Source organism: Cnephaeus nilssonii (assembly GCF_951640355.1).
Source record: "Cnephaeus nilssonii genome assembly, chromosome: X".
NCBI classification, from domain to species: Eukaryota; Metazoa; Chordata; class Mammalia; order Chiroptera; family Vespertilionidae; genus Cnephaeus; species Cnephaeus nilssonii.
In genome coordinates this window covers 120,544,308-120,563,465 of record NC_137071.1, presented here as the reverse complement: position 1 = coordinate 120,563,465, position 19,158 = coordinate 120,544,308, and positions in this window count along the sequence as shown.

Below are 19,158 nucleotides of genomic sequence, written 5' to 3'. Positions count from 1 at the left end.
AGAAATACAACAAATTGCAAGAAAATACTATATGCCAACAACCTGGTAAAAATGGATACATTTCTGGGAATATAGTTTAAACTGAATTGGGGTAAATGAGATATTGATAGACCAATTTCAACTAATGATATTGAAGCAGTAAGAATAAAACTCCCAGCAAACAGAGCCCTGGACCAGATGGCTTCATAGGAGAATTGTATCAAACATTCAAAGAAGAACTAGCACCTATTCTTCTCAAACTATTCCAAAAAATTGAAGTAGAGGGAAGACTTCCAAGCTTTATTATATCAGGGCAGCATTATCCCAATCCCCAAACCATAAAGAAACATTTAAAAAAAATAAATTTAAAGGCCAATATCTCTTATGAACATAGATGTGAAACTCCTTAATGAGTATTAACAAAATAGATTCACCAATACATTGAAAAGATTATCCACTATGATCAAGAAGCATTTGTTTTGAATTTGCAAGGTTGGTATAATATTTGGAAGTCATTAAGTGAGACACATCACATTAACAAAATGAAAGATAATATTTCCATGATTATATCAATAGATGGAAAAAGAAAACCTTTTTTAAAATCCAGCACCCATTGTATATAATAAAACGTTAATATGCAAATTGACCGAATGGCAGAATGACCAGTCACTATGATGTGCACTGACCACCAGGGGGCAGACGCTCAACGCAGGAGCTGCCCCCTGGTGGTTAGTGCGCTCCCACAGGGGGAGCACTGCTAAGCCAGAAGCCAGGCTTACAGCTGGCGAGCGCAGTGGCAGTGGTGGGAGCCTCCGTGGCTGAACTAAGGATGTCTAACTGCAGGCAGTTGGACATCCCCTGAGGGCTCCTGGACTGCGAGAGGGTGCAGGCCAGGCTGAGGGACCCCCAAGTGCACAAATTTCGTGCACCAGGCCTCTAGTTTATGATAAAAACTCTCAGTAGAGTAACAATAAAGTTATTATACCTCAACATAAGACCATGTATGACAAATCCACAGCCAACATAATCCTCAATGAGCAATACTAAAATATGTCCTGTAATATGATGAACAAGACAGGGATGTCCACTTTCACCACTTTTATTCAACATAATACTGGATGTCCTAGCCACAACAATAATGCAAGAAGATATAATAAAAGGCATCCAAAATAGAAACAATTAATACTGCTATTGTTCATAGAAGATATGAGATTGTACATAGAAAACCTGACAGACTCCACCAAAAAAACTACAAGAACTGATAAATGAATTTGAAAAAGCCGCAGGAAACAAAATTAATATTAAAAGAAATAAGTGGCATTTTAATACACCAATAAAGAACTATCAGAAAAAGAAACTAACAAAATAATCCCATTTACTATTACGACAAAAAACAAGATACCAAGGAATAAATTTAAACAAAATGGTAAAAGAGCAGTACTCTGAATACTATAGAACACTAAAGAAAGAAATTGAAGAAGATACAAATAGGTGGTAGAATATACCATGTTGATGGATTGGAAGAATTGACATCATTAAAATGTCTATAGTAAGTACCCAAAGTAATTTATATATTTAACATAATTCCTATTAAAATACCAATGACATACTTCACAAATCTACAACAAATATTCCAAAAATTTATACGGAACCAAAAAGGATACCAAATAGCTTCAGTATTCTTGAGAAAGAAGATCAAAGTTGGAGGTATCACAATATCTGGTATCACATACTATAAAGCCACTGTAATCAAAACATTCTATGGTGCCTGGACAGCATGGCTCCTATGAGCCAGGAGGTCACGGTTTGATTTCCTGTTAGACACATGCCCAAGTTGTAGGCTTCATCCAAATAAGTCAGTAAAATTTCAAAATTAACCCCTTATTGGATGTATCATTGTTGTATGTATTCTTCTATACAGTGGTTCTATTTTAATTTTGTTGGTGGTTTCTTTTGCTGTGCAGAAGCTTTTCTACTTTTTGTAGTCCCATTTGTTTATCTCCTCTTGGGGTTCCTTTGCCCTCAGAGACATATTGGCAAAAAATATTTCTATGAAAGATGTCTGAGATTTCACTGCCTTTGCTTTCTTCTAGGATTTTTATGGTTTCACAACTTACATTTGCCTTTTATCAATTTTTTGTTTATTCTTGTGTATGGTGTAAGTTGGTTAACTAGTTTCACTTTTTTCGCACGTCTCTAATTTCCCCAACAGAACTTATTGAAAAGTATGTTTTTCCTCCTTTGTGTGCTCTTACCTCTTTTCTCAAATATTCATTGATTTTAGAGACATGGATTAACTTCTTGGCTCTCTGTTCTGTCCCATTGATCTATATGCCTGTTCTTATTCCAGTACAAGGCTGTTTTGATTACAGTGGCTTTGTAGTATATCTGGTATCGTGATCCCTCCAACTTGGTTCTTCTTTCTCAAGATGACGAGCTATTTGGCATCTTTTTAGATTCTATATAATTTTTTAAATTTTAATTTATTTTTAATTCTTTATTGTTGAAAGTATTACATATGTCTCTTTTCCACCCCCCCATTGACCTCTCCCCGCCCATTCTTGCCCCCTCAGCACAGGCCCTCACCCCCCTACGGTCTGTGTCCATGGCTATGTGTATATGCATGTATACAAGTCCTTTGGTTCATCTCTTTTGTTTTTAATAAATCTTTATTGTTGAAAGTATTACATATGTCCCTTTGTTCCCCCCATTGCCCTCTCCTGCCCCCTTTACCCCCAAGCCTTCACCACCCACTGTCTGTGTACTTGGGTTGTGCATATACACATATGAGTACTTTGGTTCATCTCTTCCCCCTCTCCACCCGCCCCCCCGCCTTCCCTTTAAGGCAATGGTTCTCAACCTTTCTAATGCCGTGACCCTTTAATACAGTTCCTCATGTTGTGGTGACCCCCAAGCATAAAATTATTTTCGTTGCTACTTCATAACTGTAATTTTGCCACTGTTAATGAAGCGTAATGTAAATATCTGTGTTTTCCGATGGTCTTAGGCGACCCTGCTAGCGGTTCTCAACCCACGAACCGCTGCTGTAGAGCCTAAGACCATTGGATTAAATCATGTTTTGTTATCCATTAAGCTACCCTATGTCTTTTGATTGGAGTATTTAATCTATTATATAGAAATGTCTATTTAGGTCCTTTGTCTATTTTTTAATTGGATTTTTTTGTCTTCTTTTTGTTAAGTTATATGAGTTCCCTATAAATTTTGGAGATTAACACCTTATCAGATGTAACATTCTCCCTGCAATAGGCTCTCTTCTTTTTGTTTTTGTTGTGTTTTTTTTTGTTGTTGATCATTTATTCTGCTGTGAAGAAGATTTTTATTTTGATGTAGTTCCATTGGTTTATTTTCTCCTTAGTTTTCATTGTCCTAGGAGCTGTATTGGTAAAGATATTGCTATGAGACATGTTTGATATTTTGCTATCTATGGATTCTTCTAAGATTTTTATGGTTTCCCATCTTTTGGTTAAGTTTTTTATCCAATTTGAGGGGTATTTTGTGTGTGTATGGTGTAAGTTGGTGATCTAGTTTCATTTTTTTGCATGTATCTATCCAATTTTTCCAACACCATTTATTGAAGAGACTGCTTTTGCCTCCTTGGTCAAATATTAATTGCATATAATGGCTTGGGTTGATTTCTGAGTTCTCTGTTGTGTTTCATTGTTCTATATATCTGTTCTGGTGCCAGTACCAGGCAGTTTTAAGAACAGTGGCTTTTTTTTTAAATTTATCTCATTTTTTTTATTGAGGTATTATATGTGTACATATCTTACCATTACCCCCCCACCCCACACCCATACATGCCCTCACCCCCCAGAGTTTTGCATCCATTGTTTATGCTTATATGCATGCATACAAGTCCTTCGTTTGATTTCTTATCTTCCCCACCTCTCCCTAACTTTCCCCCTGTAATTTGAGTCTGTTTGTTGCTTTACTGACTCTGTATCTATCTTTTTGTTCATCAGTTTATAATGTTCTTTATTATCCATAAATGAGTGAGATCATGTGGTATTTTTCTTTCATTGACTGGCTTATTTCACTTAGTATAATATTCTCCAATTCCATCCAGGTTGCTGCAAATGATGAGAATTCCTTCTTTTTTATGGCAGAATAGTATTCCATTGTGTAGATGTACCACAGTTTTCTGATCCAGTCATATGCTGATGGGCACCTAGGCTGTTTCCAAATCTTAGCTATTGTAAATTGTGCTACTATGAACATAGGGGTGCATATATCCTTTCTGATTGGTGTTTCTAGTTTCTTCGGATATATTCCCAGGAGTGGGATTACTGGGTCAAATGGGAGTTCCATTTTCAGTTTTTAGAGGAAACTCCATACTGTTCTCCACAGTGGCTGCACCAGTCTGCATTCCCACCAGCAGTGCACGAGGGTTCCTTTTTCTCCACATCCTCGCCAACACTTGTCGTTTGTTGATTTGTTGATGATAGCCATTCTGACAGGTGTGAGATGGTACCGCATTGTTGTTTTGATTTGCATCTCTCGGATAATAAGTGACTTTGAGCATGTTTTCATGTGTCTCTTGGCCTTCCTTCTGTCTTCTTTTGAAAATATTCTGTTTAGGTCCGTTGCCCATTTTTTTATTGGATCATTTATCTTCCTTTTATGAAGTTGCATAAGCTGCCTGTAGATGTTGGAGATTAAACCCTTATCAGTGATAGCATTTGCAAATATGTTCTCCCATGCAGTGGGCTTTCTTGTTGTTTTGTTGATGGTTTCTTTTGCTGTAAAAAAGATTTTTATTTTGATGTAGTCCCATTTGTTAATTTTCTCTTTAGCTTCCATTGCTCTAGGGGCAGTGTCAGTGAAGAAGTTCTTTTGGCATATGTCTGAGATTTTGTTGCCTGTGGATTCCTCTAGTATTTTTATGGTTTCCCGTCTTATGTTTAAGTCCTGTATCCATTTTGAGTTTAATTTTCTGTATGGTTTAAGTTGGTGATCTAGTTTCATTTTTTTGCATGTGTGTGTCCAATTTTCCCAACACCATTTATTGAAGAGACTGTCTTGACTCCATTGTATGTTCATGCCTCCTTTGTCAAATATTAATTGAGCATAGTGGTTTGGGTCGATGTCTGGATTCTCTATTCTGTTCCATTGATCTATATGTCTGTTCTTGTGCCAGTACCAGGCTGTTTTGAGAACAGTGGCTTTGTAATACAGCTTGAAATCTGGTATTGAGATCCCTCCTACTTTATTCTTCTTTCTCAGGATTGCTGCGGCTATTCGGGGTCTTTTTTTATTCCAGATGAATTTTTGGAGAGTTCTTTCTAGGTCTGTGAAATATGCTGTTGGTATTTTGATGGGGAGTGCATTGAATCTGTAGATTGCTTTGGGTAGTATGGACATTTTAATGATGTTGATTCTACCAATCCATGAACATGGTATGTTCTTCCATCTGTTTACGTCTTCCTCTATCTCTTTTTTCAGTGTCCTGTAGTTTTCTGCGTATAGGTCTTTTACCTCCTTAGTTAAGTTTATTCCTAGGTATCTTAATTTTTTCGGTGCGATGGTAAATGGGATTGCTTTTTTAGTCTCTCTTTCTGTAAGTTCACTATTGGTGTATAGAAATGCCATAGATTTCTTGGCGTTAATTTTGTATCCCGCTACATTGCCGAATTCATTTATTAAGTCTATTAGTTTTTTGATGGAATCTTTTGGGTTTTTTATGTACAATATCATGTCATCTGCAAATAAGGACAGCTTCACTTCTTCTTTTCCAATTTGGATGCCTCTTATTTCTTCTTCTTGCCTAATTGCGATAGCTAATACTTCCAGTACTATGTTAAACAGGAGTGGTGAGAGTGGGCATCCCTGTCTTGTTCCTGTTCTTAGGGGAAATGGTTTTAGTTTTTGCCCATTGAGTATGATGTTTGCTGTGGGTTTATCATATATAGCTTTTATTATGTTGAGGTATGATCCTTCTATTCCCACCTTGTTGAGAGTTTTTATAAAGAAAGGGTATTGGATTTTGTCAAATGCTTTTTCTGCATCTATTGATATGACTATGTGATTTTTATCTCTCAATTTGTTTATGTGATGTATCATATTTATTGATTTGCGGATATTGTACCATCCTTGCATTCCTGGGATAAATCCTACTTGGTCATGATGTATGATCTTTCTGATGTATTGCTGGAGCGATTTGCTAGGATTTTGTTGAGGATTTTGGCATCTATGTTCATGAGGGATATTGGTCTGTAATTCTCTTTCATTGTGTTGTCTTTATCTGGTTTTGGTATTAGGGTGATGCTGGCTTCATAGAAGGAGCCTGGAAGTGTTCCTTCCTCTTGAATTTTTTGGAATAGTCTGAGGAGGATAGGTTTTAGTTCTTCCTTGAAAGTTTGGTAAAACTCTCCTGTGAAGCCGTCTGGCCCCGGGCTTTTGTTTGCTGGAAGCTTTTTGATGACTGCTTCAATTTCTTCCATAGTTACTGGTCTGTTGAGCTGTTTAGATTCTTCCTGATTGAGTTTTGGAAGGTTGTATTTGTCTAGGAATATGTCCATTTCCTCCAGGTTGTCCAGTTTGTTGGAATAGAGTTGTTCATAGTATTTTGTAACAATCCTTTGTATTTCTGTGGGTTCTGTTGTTATTTCACCTCTTTCATTTCTGATTTTGTTTATTTGGGACCTCTCTCTTTGCTTCTTGGTGAGCCTGGCTAGAGGTTCATCAATCTTGTTTATCCTTTCAAAGAACCAGCTCTTGGTTTTGTTGATCTTTTGTATTGTTTCTTTGGTCTCTATGTCGTTTATCTCTGCTCTGATCTTTATTATTTCTTTCCTTCTGCTTACACTGGGCTTTTCTTGTTGCTCTCTAACTCTTTGAGTTGTTGGGTTAGGTAATTTATTACCATTGTTTCTTGTTTTTTGCAGTAGGCTTGTAGAGCTATGAACTTTCCTCTCAGGACTGCTTTCACTGTGTCCCATAAATTTTGGATTGTTGTGTTTTCATTGTCATTGGTTGCCATGATGTTTTTTATTTCTTCCTTGATGTCTTTGGTAACCCAGTCATGGTTTAATAGCATGCTGTTTAGTCTCCATGTGTTTGATTTCTTTGGGTTGTTTTTATTGTACTTGATTTCCAGTTTTATGCCACAGTGATCTGAGAAGATACTTGATATGATTTCTATCTTCTTGAATTTGGAGAGACTTTGCCTATGTCCTAACATATGGTCTATCTTTGAAAATGACCCATGTGCACTTGAGAAGAATGTATATTCTGTGGCTTTAGGGTAAAATGTTCTGAAGATGTCGATTAATTCCATCTGGTCTAGTGAGTCATTTAGGATTGATGTTTCTTTGCTGATTTTTTGTTTAGAGGATTTGTCCAATGGTGATAGTGGGGTATTGAAGTCTCTTACTATGATTGTATTGCTGTCAATCTCTCCTTTGATATCTTCCAGGAGGTTTTTAATGTATCTTGGTGCTCCTGTATTGGGTGCATATATGTTTACCAGAGTTATTTCTTCTTGTTGGATTTCTCCCTTTAGTATTATGAAGTGGCCTTCATTATCTCTTGTTATGTCCTTCACTTTGAGATCTAATTTGTCAGATATAAGTATTGCTACCCCAGCTTTTTTTTCATTTCCATTCACCTGGAAAACCTTTTTCCATCCCTTTAGTCTCAGTCTGTATGCGTCCTTTTTTTTGAGGTGGGTTTCCTGTAGACAGCAGATATATGGGTTTTGTTTTCTTATCCAATCTGTTACCCTGTGTCTTTTGATTGGGGCATTCAATCCATTTACATTTAAAGTTATTATTGATAGGCTCTTATTTGTCGCCATTTTTATTCTATACCCCTGTATTCCTTCTTTGCTTCCTATTTCTTTCTTTCTTTCTTTTTTTACAGCAGACCCTTTAGCATTTCTTTCATTGCTGGTTTGGTGGTGATAAACTCCCTTAGCCCTTTTTTGTCTGTGAAGCTCCTGATTTCACCTTCAATTTTGATTGATAGCCTTGCTGGATACAGTATTCTTGGATTGAGACCCTTCTTTTGCATGACTTTGTATATTTCATTCCATTCCCTTCTTGCCTGATGAGTTTCTGTTGAGAAATCAGTTGCTAGTCTGATGGGGGTTCCTTTGTATGTAACTGTCTGTCTCTCTCTGGCCGCTTTTAAGATTCTTACTTTGTCGTTGGTGTTTCCCAACTTAATTATAATGTGCCTTGGCGTCGGTCTTTTGGGGTTCATTTTGCTTGGAACTCTGTGAGCTTCTTGGATTTGTGTGGGTTTTTTCTTCCCTATATCAGGGAAGTTTTCTGTTATTATTTCTTCTAACAGGTTTTCTATTCCTTGCTCCGTTTCCTTTCCTTCTGGTACCCCTATTATCCTGATGTTGTTTTGTTTTGTGTTGTCCCGAAGTTCTCTTAGGCTCTCCTCATGCTTTCTAATTTTTGTTTCTAGAAGCTGTGGTAATTGGGTATTTTTTTCCATCTTGTCTTCTAGCTCACTTATGCGGTCCTCTGCTTCTTCTAGTCTACTCTTGATGCTTTCTATTGAGTGCTTTACAGCAGCGATGTCATTTTTCATTTCTTCTTGGTTCTTCTTCATTTCCTCTTGGTTCTTACTCATATTGTCGAATTTGTCTTCCATCCTTTTCAGCCACCTTATGATCATTTCTCTGAATTCTTTCTCTGATAGGTTGTTTGCCTCTAGTTCGTTTACTTCCTTTTCTGGTGATGCCTGCTTCTCTTTCCTATGGGGGCTGTTTCTTTGTCTCCCCATGGTCTCTCTTCTCCGGATGTCTGGTTATATAGTTCTCTCTCTCCGGCGTTGATTTAAAGGTACAAAATACAACACAACCAGGCACAACACACAAGGCACTGAACAGAATTGTATTCACGATATTAATAACCTCCAATAAAGGTAACCACCAGAGAAAGACAAATTAGGGAATAGGAGTGGAAGAGGGAGGGAGAGTAAAAAGAAAGAACAACAACAACAACAAAAAACAAAAAACAAAAAAAAAAGTGTGAATCTGAACTTGGGAAAAGAGCAGAAAAAAAAAGAAAAGAAAAAAAAAAGTAAGAGAGACAAGAACAATACTAAGGGAGAAAAGGGGAACAAACTATATATATGGAGAGTAAACTCCACTAGAACCACCACTAATCCCAGCAAATTCCAGCAACATGAGCCTGGAGATTAATACAAACTGGAACACCAACTAATATCAAGTGAGGCAAGGGAAAACAAAAGTAAAAAACAAACAAAAACAAAGAAAACAATAGAACCAACCAAACAAACAAAAAGAATAATCAAAACAATCTCATAAAAAAGCATAAAAATTCAATCTAATCAACATTCAAGCAAACAACAACAAAAGGCCAGAGAGAGAAATAATTTTTTTAAGGTAGCGTAGAGAGAGGTATGTATGGATTTGGAGCAGGGGGTTGGGAATTAGATATATCAGTAGGGTGAAATTTTAGCAGAGGGTAAACTGAAAAAGTAGGGAAAATCTAAAGCCAGAAAGGGTTAAGATAAACCGGAGACCAAAAGGGGAAAGGTTAGGAGGAGAGTGATGGCAAAATGTTAGCTTTGAGATAGGGTAAGGGAAAGATGCAAATAGAATGTAGGACACTAATCCCAAAATAAAAGAGAGAAAATCAAATGACATTTTAAAAAAAAAGTAAAATAATAGTAATAATAATGCTGATTGAAAATAAAAATGTAATAATTAAAAAGGTGAAAATCGTAATGTAATAATTAAAAAGGTGAGGAAAAAGAAAAAACTTAGTTTCTTAAGTAAAAGATACAAAAAATGAAAATAAAAAAATTAGAATAAAAATTAAAAAAAAAAAATTGAAAAAAGAATTTAAAATTAAAAAATAGGAAGACTAAAATGTGCAGTAGCGGCTGTCATTCACTTCCTCTATTATTCTGTTTGGTATGCCTGTTTCCCAGTCTGGGCGGTATTTCAGTTCAGCTTCGTTCCACTGCTTCTCAGTGTTGTAAGCCAGTCCTGCTTTTTAAGCCGGCCTTGTCTTAATTTCTCGTATTTATTTTTGATTACACCAGAGACAATTAGCGTTTCAGCCCCTGGGTGGCAGTGTTTCTGAATTGACTTCCGGGCCTCTCTAGCTTTTTTTTTTTCCCCTCTATGGCACTCACTACCGGTTTGTGGAGGTGTGTGCCTCAGAGCTGCCTCTCCGATGGTCACACCCAGCTTTGCTCCCCAGGTTCCGAAAAAACAACTTCCCCCTGCAGTCTTTCAGGGTTTTTCCACCTGGGTTTTCCTATGTATTGGGCTTAGTAATCAGAGTCGGAAAGAGCCCAAGTGTGCGGACAGTGGGTCTGTGCGCCAGACTAAGGACCTGCACTCCTTTGAAAATTCTTAGTCTGACCCTCCTCGTCAGATTAAAATGAGTTGCTTTTAAGAGGTCACTTCTGTTAGCAGCTCAGAGGACCCCCTTCCACCTTCACGGATCACGGCAGCTCCAACTGCCGCCGATTTTTCTAGGCACAGACCTCCCGGTTCCCGCTGGTCCTGCGGTTCGCGCGCTTCCCTCCCACCGCGGGGATTGGAAACCACACCTTATTTCAGGTGAAATCTGACCTTTCCGTGGAGCAGTGAAGAGTTCCTTTGAATCCGAATGTTTGCCCCGATAGGGGACCGGTGTTCTGGTGCTCGCAGCTGTTCAGTGTTTGCAGTTGTCGCGGAAAGTCAGGTTTCCAATAAAATCCTCCTTTCCTTGCAAGATGGCGAGGCGCCCAGTCAGCCCGCAGCTCCGGGAGGGGACCCAGCCCCTGTGGGTGCTGCAAGGTCAGGGGAAACCTGCCCAGCACTCCCCTGCCTTCTCCTGGAGTTTAGCTGTCCCTTGGATTGCCAACATACACTCCCCCTGCGAACCTCTGCTGCTCCTACTCTCTGTCCCAGGACCAGACTCCAAACACGACTCTATTCCGTCGCCATTTTTTCTCCCCCCAGAACAGTGGCTTTTTAATATAGATTGACATCTGGTATTGTGATCCCTCCAACTTTGTTCTTTCTCAGGATTGCTGTGGCTATTTGGGGTCTTTTTAAAATTCCAAATTAATTTTTTGGAGAGATTTTCCTAGGTCTATGAAATATGTCATTGGTATTTTAATGGGGATTGCATTGAATCTATAGATTACTATGGGTAATATGGTCATTTTAATGATGTTGATTCTACCAATCCATTAATACAGTATATTCTTCCACTTGTTTATGCCTTCCTCTATCTCTTTTGTCAACATCCTGTAGTTTTCCAAGTACAGGTCTTTTATCTTCTTAGTTAAGTTTATTCCTTGGTATCTTAATTTTTTGGTAAATGGTATTTTATTTTTTTAGTTTCTCTTTCAGTGAGTTTATTGTTGGTGTATTAAAACAGCCATAGGTTTCTGGGTATTAATTGTGTATCCTGCTACATTGCCAAAGTCATTTATTAAATCTAGTGTGGTTTTTTTTAATGGTGTCTTTAGGGTATTCTATAATATCATGTCATCTGGGAATAATGATAGTTTTACTTCTTTTCCATTTAGGATGCCTTTTATTTCTTCTTTTCTGATCACTATGGTTACCACTTACAATACTATTATGAAGAAGAGTGGTGAATTGGGCCCCTTTCTTGTTCTTGTTCTTAGGGGAAATGATTTTAATATTTGCCTGTTGAATATGCTGCTGCTATATGTTTGTCATATACGGCTTTTGTTATGTTGAGGTATGATCCCTCTATTCCCACTTTGCTGATATTTTTATCAAGAAAGGGTGTTGGATTTTATAAAATGGGTTTTTTTGTTTTTTGGTCTCTGTCATTTATTTCAACTCTGAATCTTTATTATCTCCTTCCTTCTGCTCACTCTGGGCTTTTCTTGTTGCTCTCTTTCTAATTCTTTAAGTTGTAGAGTTGGATGATTTACTACCATTTTTTCTTGTTTTTTGAGGTAGGCCTGTAGAGCTAAAAACTTCCCTCTCGGGACTGCTTTCATTGTGTCCCATAGATCTTGAATTGTTGTGTTTTCATTGTCATTTGTTTCCAGGATGTTTTTCATTTCTTATTTGATCATTTGGGTAACCCATTTGTTATTTAATAGCATGCTATTTAGCCTCCATATGTTTGATTGTTGTTGTTTTCATTGTAGTTGATTTATTTTTATTGTAGTTGATTTCTAATTTTATTGCATTGTGGTCTGATAAGATGCTTGATATGATTTAAATATTACTGAATTTGCAGAGACTTTGCCTATGTCCTAATATGTGGTCTCTCTTTGAAAATTTCACATGTGCACTTGAAAAGAATGTATATTCTGTAACTTTTGGATGAAATGTTCTGAAGATATCAATTAATTCCATCTGATCTAGTGGGGCATTTAGGGTTGCTATTTCTTTGTTTACTTTTTGTCTAGAGGATTTACCTGTGGTGTCAATGGGGTATTAAAGTCCCCTACTATGATTATATTGCTTGATATCATCCAGAAAATGTTTTATGTATTTGGGTGCTCCTGTATTGGGTGCATATATGTTTATCAGAGTTATATCCTCTTGTTGAAACTACCCCTTTAGTATTATGAAGTGGCTTTCCTTATCTCTCATTATGGCCTTCACTTTGAGGTCTATTTTGTCAGATATATGTATTGCTACTCCAGCTTTTTTTTTTTTTAATTTGTATTTGCCTGAAAATGTTTTCCATCCTTTCACTTTCAGTCTGTGTGAGTCCCTTGTTCTGAAGTGGGTCTCTTGTAGTCAGAATATATATGGGTCATGTTTTGTTACCCATTAAGCTACCCTATGTCTTTTGATTGGAGTATTTAATCCATTTACATTTAAGGTTATTATTCATACTTATTTGTTTCTTGCAATTTTTATTCTTTATGCCTGTGTTCCTTCTTCCCTCCCTTCCTCCCTCCTCCCTCCCTCCCTCTCTCTCCTTCCTTCCTTCCTTCCTTCCTTCCTTCCTTCCTCCCTCCCTCCCTCCCTCCCTCCCTCCCTCCCCCCCCCCCCCTCCCTCCCTCCCTCCCTCCCTCCCTTCTTTCTTTCTTTCTTTCTTTCTTTCTTTCTTTCTTTCTTTCTTTCTTCTTTCTTTCTTTCAGCAGTCCTTTTAGCATTTCTTGCATTGCTGGCTTGGTGGTAATACACTCCCTTAGCCTTTTTTTCTTCTTCAAAGATTTGGATTTCACCTTCAATTTTGAATGATAGCCTTGCTGGATAGAGTATTTTTAGATTCAGTCCTTTGCTTTTCATCATTTTGTATACTTCATTCCATTCCCTTCAGGCCTGATATGTTTTGGTTGAGAAATAATTTGATAGTCTAATGGGAGATCCCTTGTAGGTAACTTTCTGTCTTTTCCTGAGAGCCTTTAAGATTGTTACTTTGTTGTTGACCTTTGCCAATTTAATTAGGATGTGTCTTGGTGTTGGTCTTTTTGGGTTCAAGTTGTTTGGGACTCTGTGTGCTTCTTGGACTAGGGTGATTTTTTTCTAACATCAGGGAAGTTTTCTCTTATTATTAATTCAGACAGGTTTTCTGTTCTTTGCTCAGCTTCCTCTCCTTCTGAGACCCCTATTATGCAGATGTTATGTTTCACTTTGTCCCAAAGCTCCCTCATAATCTCCTCAAGCTTTTTAATATTTTCCCAGTTGCTGCTTTGCTTCCCCCACCCCCCATCTTGTCTTCTACCACGCTGATTCAGTCCTCAGCTTCTTCTAGTCTTCCATTGTGTTCTTTATTGCAGCTATGTCATTCTTGATTTCCTTTTGATTCTTACATGTGTTGGTAAATTTCTTATCCAGCCATTTGAGCATCCTTATAACCTTTATTCTGATTTTGTTATTTGACAAATTGCTTGCCTCTCCTGGTTATTCCTCCTTTTCTTTCATATGGGTATTGTTTCTTTGTCTCCCCATTTTTGCTGTTCCTTTGTGATTGTTTTTATGTATTAGGTCAAACTGCTATGCCACCCAAATTTTTTTAATTTGTCTTATGTAGTATATGTTTTGTGGGACCCAATGTGTAGCCTTTTGGGTCTTCTGGGCTGGGTATACTAGAGATGATCTCTACTTGATATATTTGGTTTCTCTTGATGTATCTGTGTCTTGAATATTATTGTCCTGTTCATAGATGGAATCTCCTCTCTGGGTGTCTGGTTATATGGCTTGCTCTGTACGGCATCATGGCAACCATTGTGGAGGTGCTGACAGAACAGCACAAATTACAACATGACAAGACATTACACAAATGGGACAGGACATGAATGTACACAAAATACCTGTAACCCCAATGAAAGTAACCAACAGACAGAAAATTAGGAGAGAAAAAGGAGAACAAAAGTGATAGGAAGAAAAGAAAAAAAAGAATATTGGGAGCAAACAACAAAACAAATAAACCAAAAAAACACAAACAAAAAAGCACCCAGAAAAATGGGAATAGAATCTGTAGATGCAGAGTTTAAATACAGAAAAACAGAAAATAATGTTAAGGAATTTGATAAATAGGGGAATGACCACGGTTTAGTATAGAAAAGGGAGAATGAAAATGAGTGAATAAGAAGAAAAAAATTAAAAAATATTTATTTATTTATTTTTAAAAGGAGAATAGAGGGAAGGGCAGATAGGTCTGAATTTAGGAAATGAAACTAATTTAATAATTCAGGGAAGAAAAGAGCAAGAGAGGAGAGGAACAAAAGAAAAAATATATTTTTAAAATATGAGTAGCAAAGAAAGAGAAGGGGCATGGAGTAGCAGGGAAGAGGAAATTGGATATATGAATAAGTCAACAGTGACTACAATTATAGTTACACATCAGTAAAGCAGATAAAGAAGATCAATTTTTAAAAAGGGGCAAAAAAAGAAAAGAGAAAAACTAAAATGGGGAAAGGAGGAAAAAAACAGGATGAAACAGGGAGAAGCAAGGAAGAAAAAGTTAAAAACAAGAAATAAAATAAAGGAGATTAATTCAAAAATGTTTTTTAATTTGAAAATAAAACAGTGAAGTGTTGTTTGCTTCAGCCACATTTTAATGTCCCACTCTTCTGTTCTATCTGCCAATTCTGGGCTTCCTGCTAGGTAGGTAGTTGTTGACCACTGTTAGGCACAGTTTTGGTGTTTAGCACCCTGTTGAAGCTCCAAGCAATCCACCAGCCCTCTGTTTGTGTGTGTCTGCACTGGCCTTGGCTGCAAGCAGGCGGGATCAATCTGCCTGCCTGTCTGCCAGCTGTCAATCTTAACCCTTTGCACTCGCTTGCTTTTTTCTCGATTCGATTCCTTTATTCTAATGCTAACCATGTCCAGTCACAGTCGACATCCGAGTGCAAAATTAATCACTCAAGACTGTTTCTGACAGAGCTTTAGGTGGGGGGTGGGTGCTGTTTCTCTTACTGGGAATTAGAGGGATGTTTTTACCCTGATCTAGACCTACTCCTCCTCGTTGGTGCAAAATATTACTCTGTCTTTAGGTGGTCAGAGGTTCCTTGTATAGAGACCAAGGGGGTTGACTGGCAACCTGATTTTTATCAGTCTGGTTCCCAGAATAGTCGGGCCCCTCTTCCAAGCCAGTCACTGAGGGCTCTTTGGGGCTATTCAGAGCCTTTGTTTCCTTTCTATAGCTCAAAATGCAGGCAGGGTGTGGCAGGCTGTATTACCTCCCTTGAGGCTACTGGAGGGGTTGGCTCTTCAGGAGAGAAATGGCCACTTAGGTTTGGAAGGTTGGTGGAGCCCTGAGCACATCTCCCTGTCCTGCCTCCCTCCCTAGCCTCTCCTCAGGCACCGCAAGTCTGTGCCTTTTCTGTGCAGCAGCCTTGGGTGAAAGTCTAGTGTTCTGTATTTAATGAATAAAAGCAAAGACAAAACAACCACAAAACTGTGGGTTTCTCCCCACCCTACCCCAGCACCACTCTGCTTGAGCCGCTTTTCAGGCTGCCTTTGGGGGTGCAGCCCCACCTCAGCTGGGGTCTCAGGTCTAGAGTGCCCAGCTGCCAGCAGCCCTGTGGCTTTTCCTTTTCTCAGTTGGGTATTACCTGTCACCAATAGACAAGGCTTTGGTGCCATGCAGCTTTCACCTTTCTCCTCACTCTCTTGACCCCGTGGCCGGGTGTCCCCCTCCAGCCCAGATCCCTGTTCCTACCTTTCTCCAGGCATCCTCTGCCCTTCCTGTTTTGTAAATTATCTCCTCAGCTGTGTTTAATTTGTTGAATCTGAGTGGATGTTCTCTGATTTAGTTGCTTTTCTAGTCTGGCCCGAGATGAGGTGCATGACACATCTGCTATTCGGCCGCCACTTTCTTCCTCCATATAAATTGTTAGAATATTTTCCTCGTTTTGTGAAATATGCCTTTTACATTTTCATAGAAATTGCATTAAATGTATAGATTGTTTTAGGTAGCCTGCAGGTATGGTACACCATAAAGTCATCTCATCTAGTGTGTCACTTAAGGTCACTGTTTTCTTTTTCATTTTCTTTCTGGAGGAGCTATCCATTGATGTTAATGGGGTGTTGCAAATTTTTGTATAATTGCATTACTATTTATTTCACCCTCTATTGGCATCAAGATTTATATATATATATATATATATATATATATATATATATATATATATATATTTACGTGCTCTTATATTAGGTGAATAAATATAAGGGTTATATCTTCTTGTTGGAATGCTTTATCATTATGTAGTATCCTAGTTTGTATCTTATAGCCTTTGTTTAAAAGTCTTTTTTTACCCACTCATCTACTAAAGGGCACTTGGGCTGTTTTCAGATCTTAGCTATTGTAAATTATGCTGCCATGAATATAGGAGTGCAAACATTCTTTCTGATTGGTGTTTCAGGTTTCTTAGGATATTTTCCTAGAAGAGGGAACACTTGGTCAAATGGAAGTTCCATATTTAATTTTTTGAGGAAACTCCATACTGTTTTCCATAATGTCTGCACCAGTCTGCATTTCCACTAGCAGTGTATGAAGGTTCCCTTTTCTCCACATCCTTACCAACACTTGTCATTAATTGATTTGTTGTTGATAGCCATTCTGATAGACGTGAGGTGATAGCTCATTGTAATTTTAATTTGTTTCTCTCTGATGATTAGTGAATTTGAGTATTTTTCATGTCTCTTGGCAATCTATATGTCCACTTTGGAGAAGTGTCTATTTAAGTCCTTTGACCAGTTTTTAATTGGATTGTTTGTCTTCTTTTTGTTATGTTGTATAAGTTCCTTTTATATTTTGGCTATTAATCATTTATCAGATATATCACTGCCAAATATGTTCTTTCATACAGTGGCTCCCTTTTCATTTTGTTGATGGTTTCTTTTGCTGTGCAGAAGCTTTTTATTTTGAGGTAGTCCCTGAAAGGACAAAGCAGAACTGGCTATCCTCCATCTTGCGGAGCTAGTCAGTCTGATCCCCCCTCCTCCCCTGCTGGGAGTGGCCACAGGAGCGGCAGGAATGTCCTAACTTCCCCAACCACTGCCTGAGTGGACCAATGAAGCTCCAGAGACGCAGCTTAGGTCCTAATAAGGCATAACCACAGAACATCACTGTTGACTAGTCAGGAAACAATGGGGGATGGCTCCAGCCTCAGAATGTACTGGTCACTTCCTGACCTTTGTGCTGTAAGACCCTGCTGAAAAACCCTGACCTAATAAGGCGATCTCTGTAACCCACGTCACTTCCCTAAGTCCACCCAAATGACCAACCCTTTATAACCCATCGTTTCCCCAGAGTTCGCTCTCTCGTCTCGCTGCTGCGCCAGAAAGAGGCTGGGAGCCAAACCCAGGTTTGAATAAAGATTCTTTGCTTTTGCATCAGAGAAAAGGCTCCCTGTGGTTGATTATTGGGGACCCCGAACTCTGGACATAACAGTCCCATTTATTTATTTTCTCCTTAGTTTCCTTTGCCCTAGGACAGTGGTCGGCAAACTCATTAGTCAACAGAGCCAAATATCAACAGTACAATGATTGAAATTTCTTTTGAGAGCCAAATTTTTTAAACTTAAACTTCTTCTAATGCCACTTCTTCAAAATAGACTCGCCCAGGCCGTGGTATTTTGTGGAAGAGCCACACTCAAGGGGCCAAAGAGCCGCATGTGGCTCGCGAGCTGCAGTTTGCCGACCACGGCCCTAGGAGATGTATTTACAAACATATTGCTACAAGAGATGTCTGAGATTTTTCTGCCTATGGTTTCATCTAAGATTTTTATGGTTTCATGACTGACATTTAAGTCTTTTATCCAGTTTGAGTTTATTCTTGTGTACGGTGTAAGTTGGTGATCTAGTTTCATTTTTTTACATGTATGTGTCCAATTTCCCCCAGCATCACTCATTAAAGAGACTATCTTGACTCCATTGCATGCTCTTTCCTCCTTTATCAAATACTAGAGGCCTGGTACATGAAATTCATGCACAGGTAGGGTCCCTGGGCCTGGCCAGCAATCAAGGCCAATCAGGGCCTTCTGGCTGCCGGCCAGGGCCTTCCTTCCCAGGCTTCTGGCAGGGGCATTTCTTTGTTCTGCACCACCCCCTGGTGAGCAATCGAACTCCCGGTCTCCTGGTCAAACTCCCCAGAGGACATTTTGCATATTAGGCATATATATATATATATATTAATTGAGCATAATGTGTTGGGTTGATTTATGGGGTCTCTATTCTGTTCCATTGATCTATATGTCTGTTCTTGTGGCAATACCAGGCTGTTTTGATTACAGTGGCTTTGTAGTATAACTTGATATCTGGTATTATGATCCCTCCAACTTTGTTCTTCTTTCTCAGGATTGCTGCAGCTATTCAGTGTCAATTTTTAGATCCATATAAATTTTTGGAGAGTTTGTTCTGGATCTGTGAAATATAATCTTGGTAATTTAATAGGGATTACTTTGAATCTACAGACTGGGTAGTATGGGCAATTCATGTAAATTCTATCAATCAATGAACACAATATATTCTTCCCCTTCTTTATAACTTCCTCTATTTCTTTTTTCAATGTCCAGTAGTTTTCTGAGTACTAGTCTTTTACCTCCTTGGTTAAGTTTATTCCTATGTATTTCATAATTTTTGTTGCTATGATAAATGGGACTGTTTAGTTTCTCTTTCTGAGAATTCATTATTGGTGTATAAAATGCCATCAATTTCTGGGTGTTAATTTTGTATCCTGTTACATTGCCGAGTTCCTTTATTAAATCTAGTAGTTCTTTGGTGGAGTC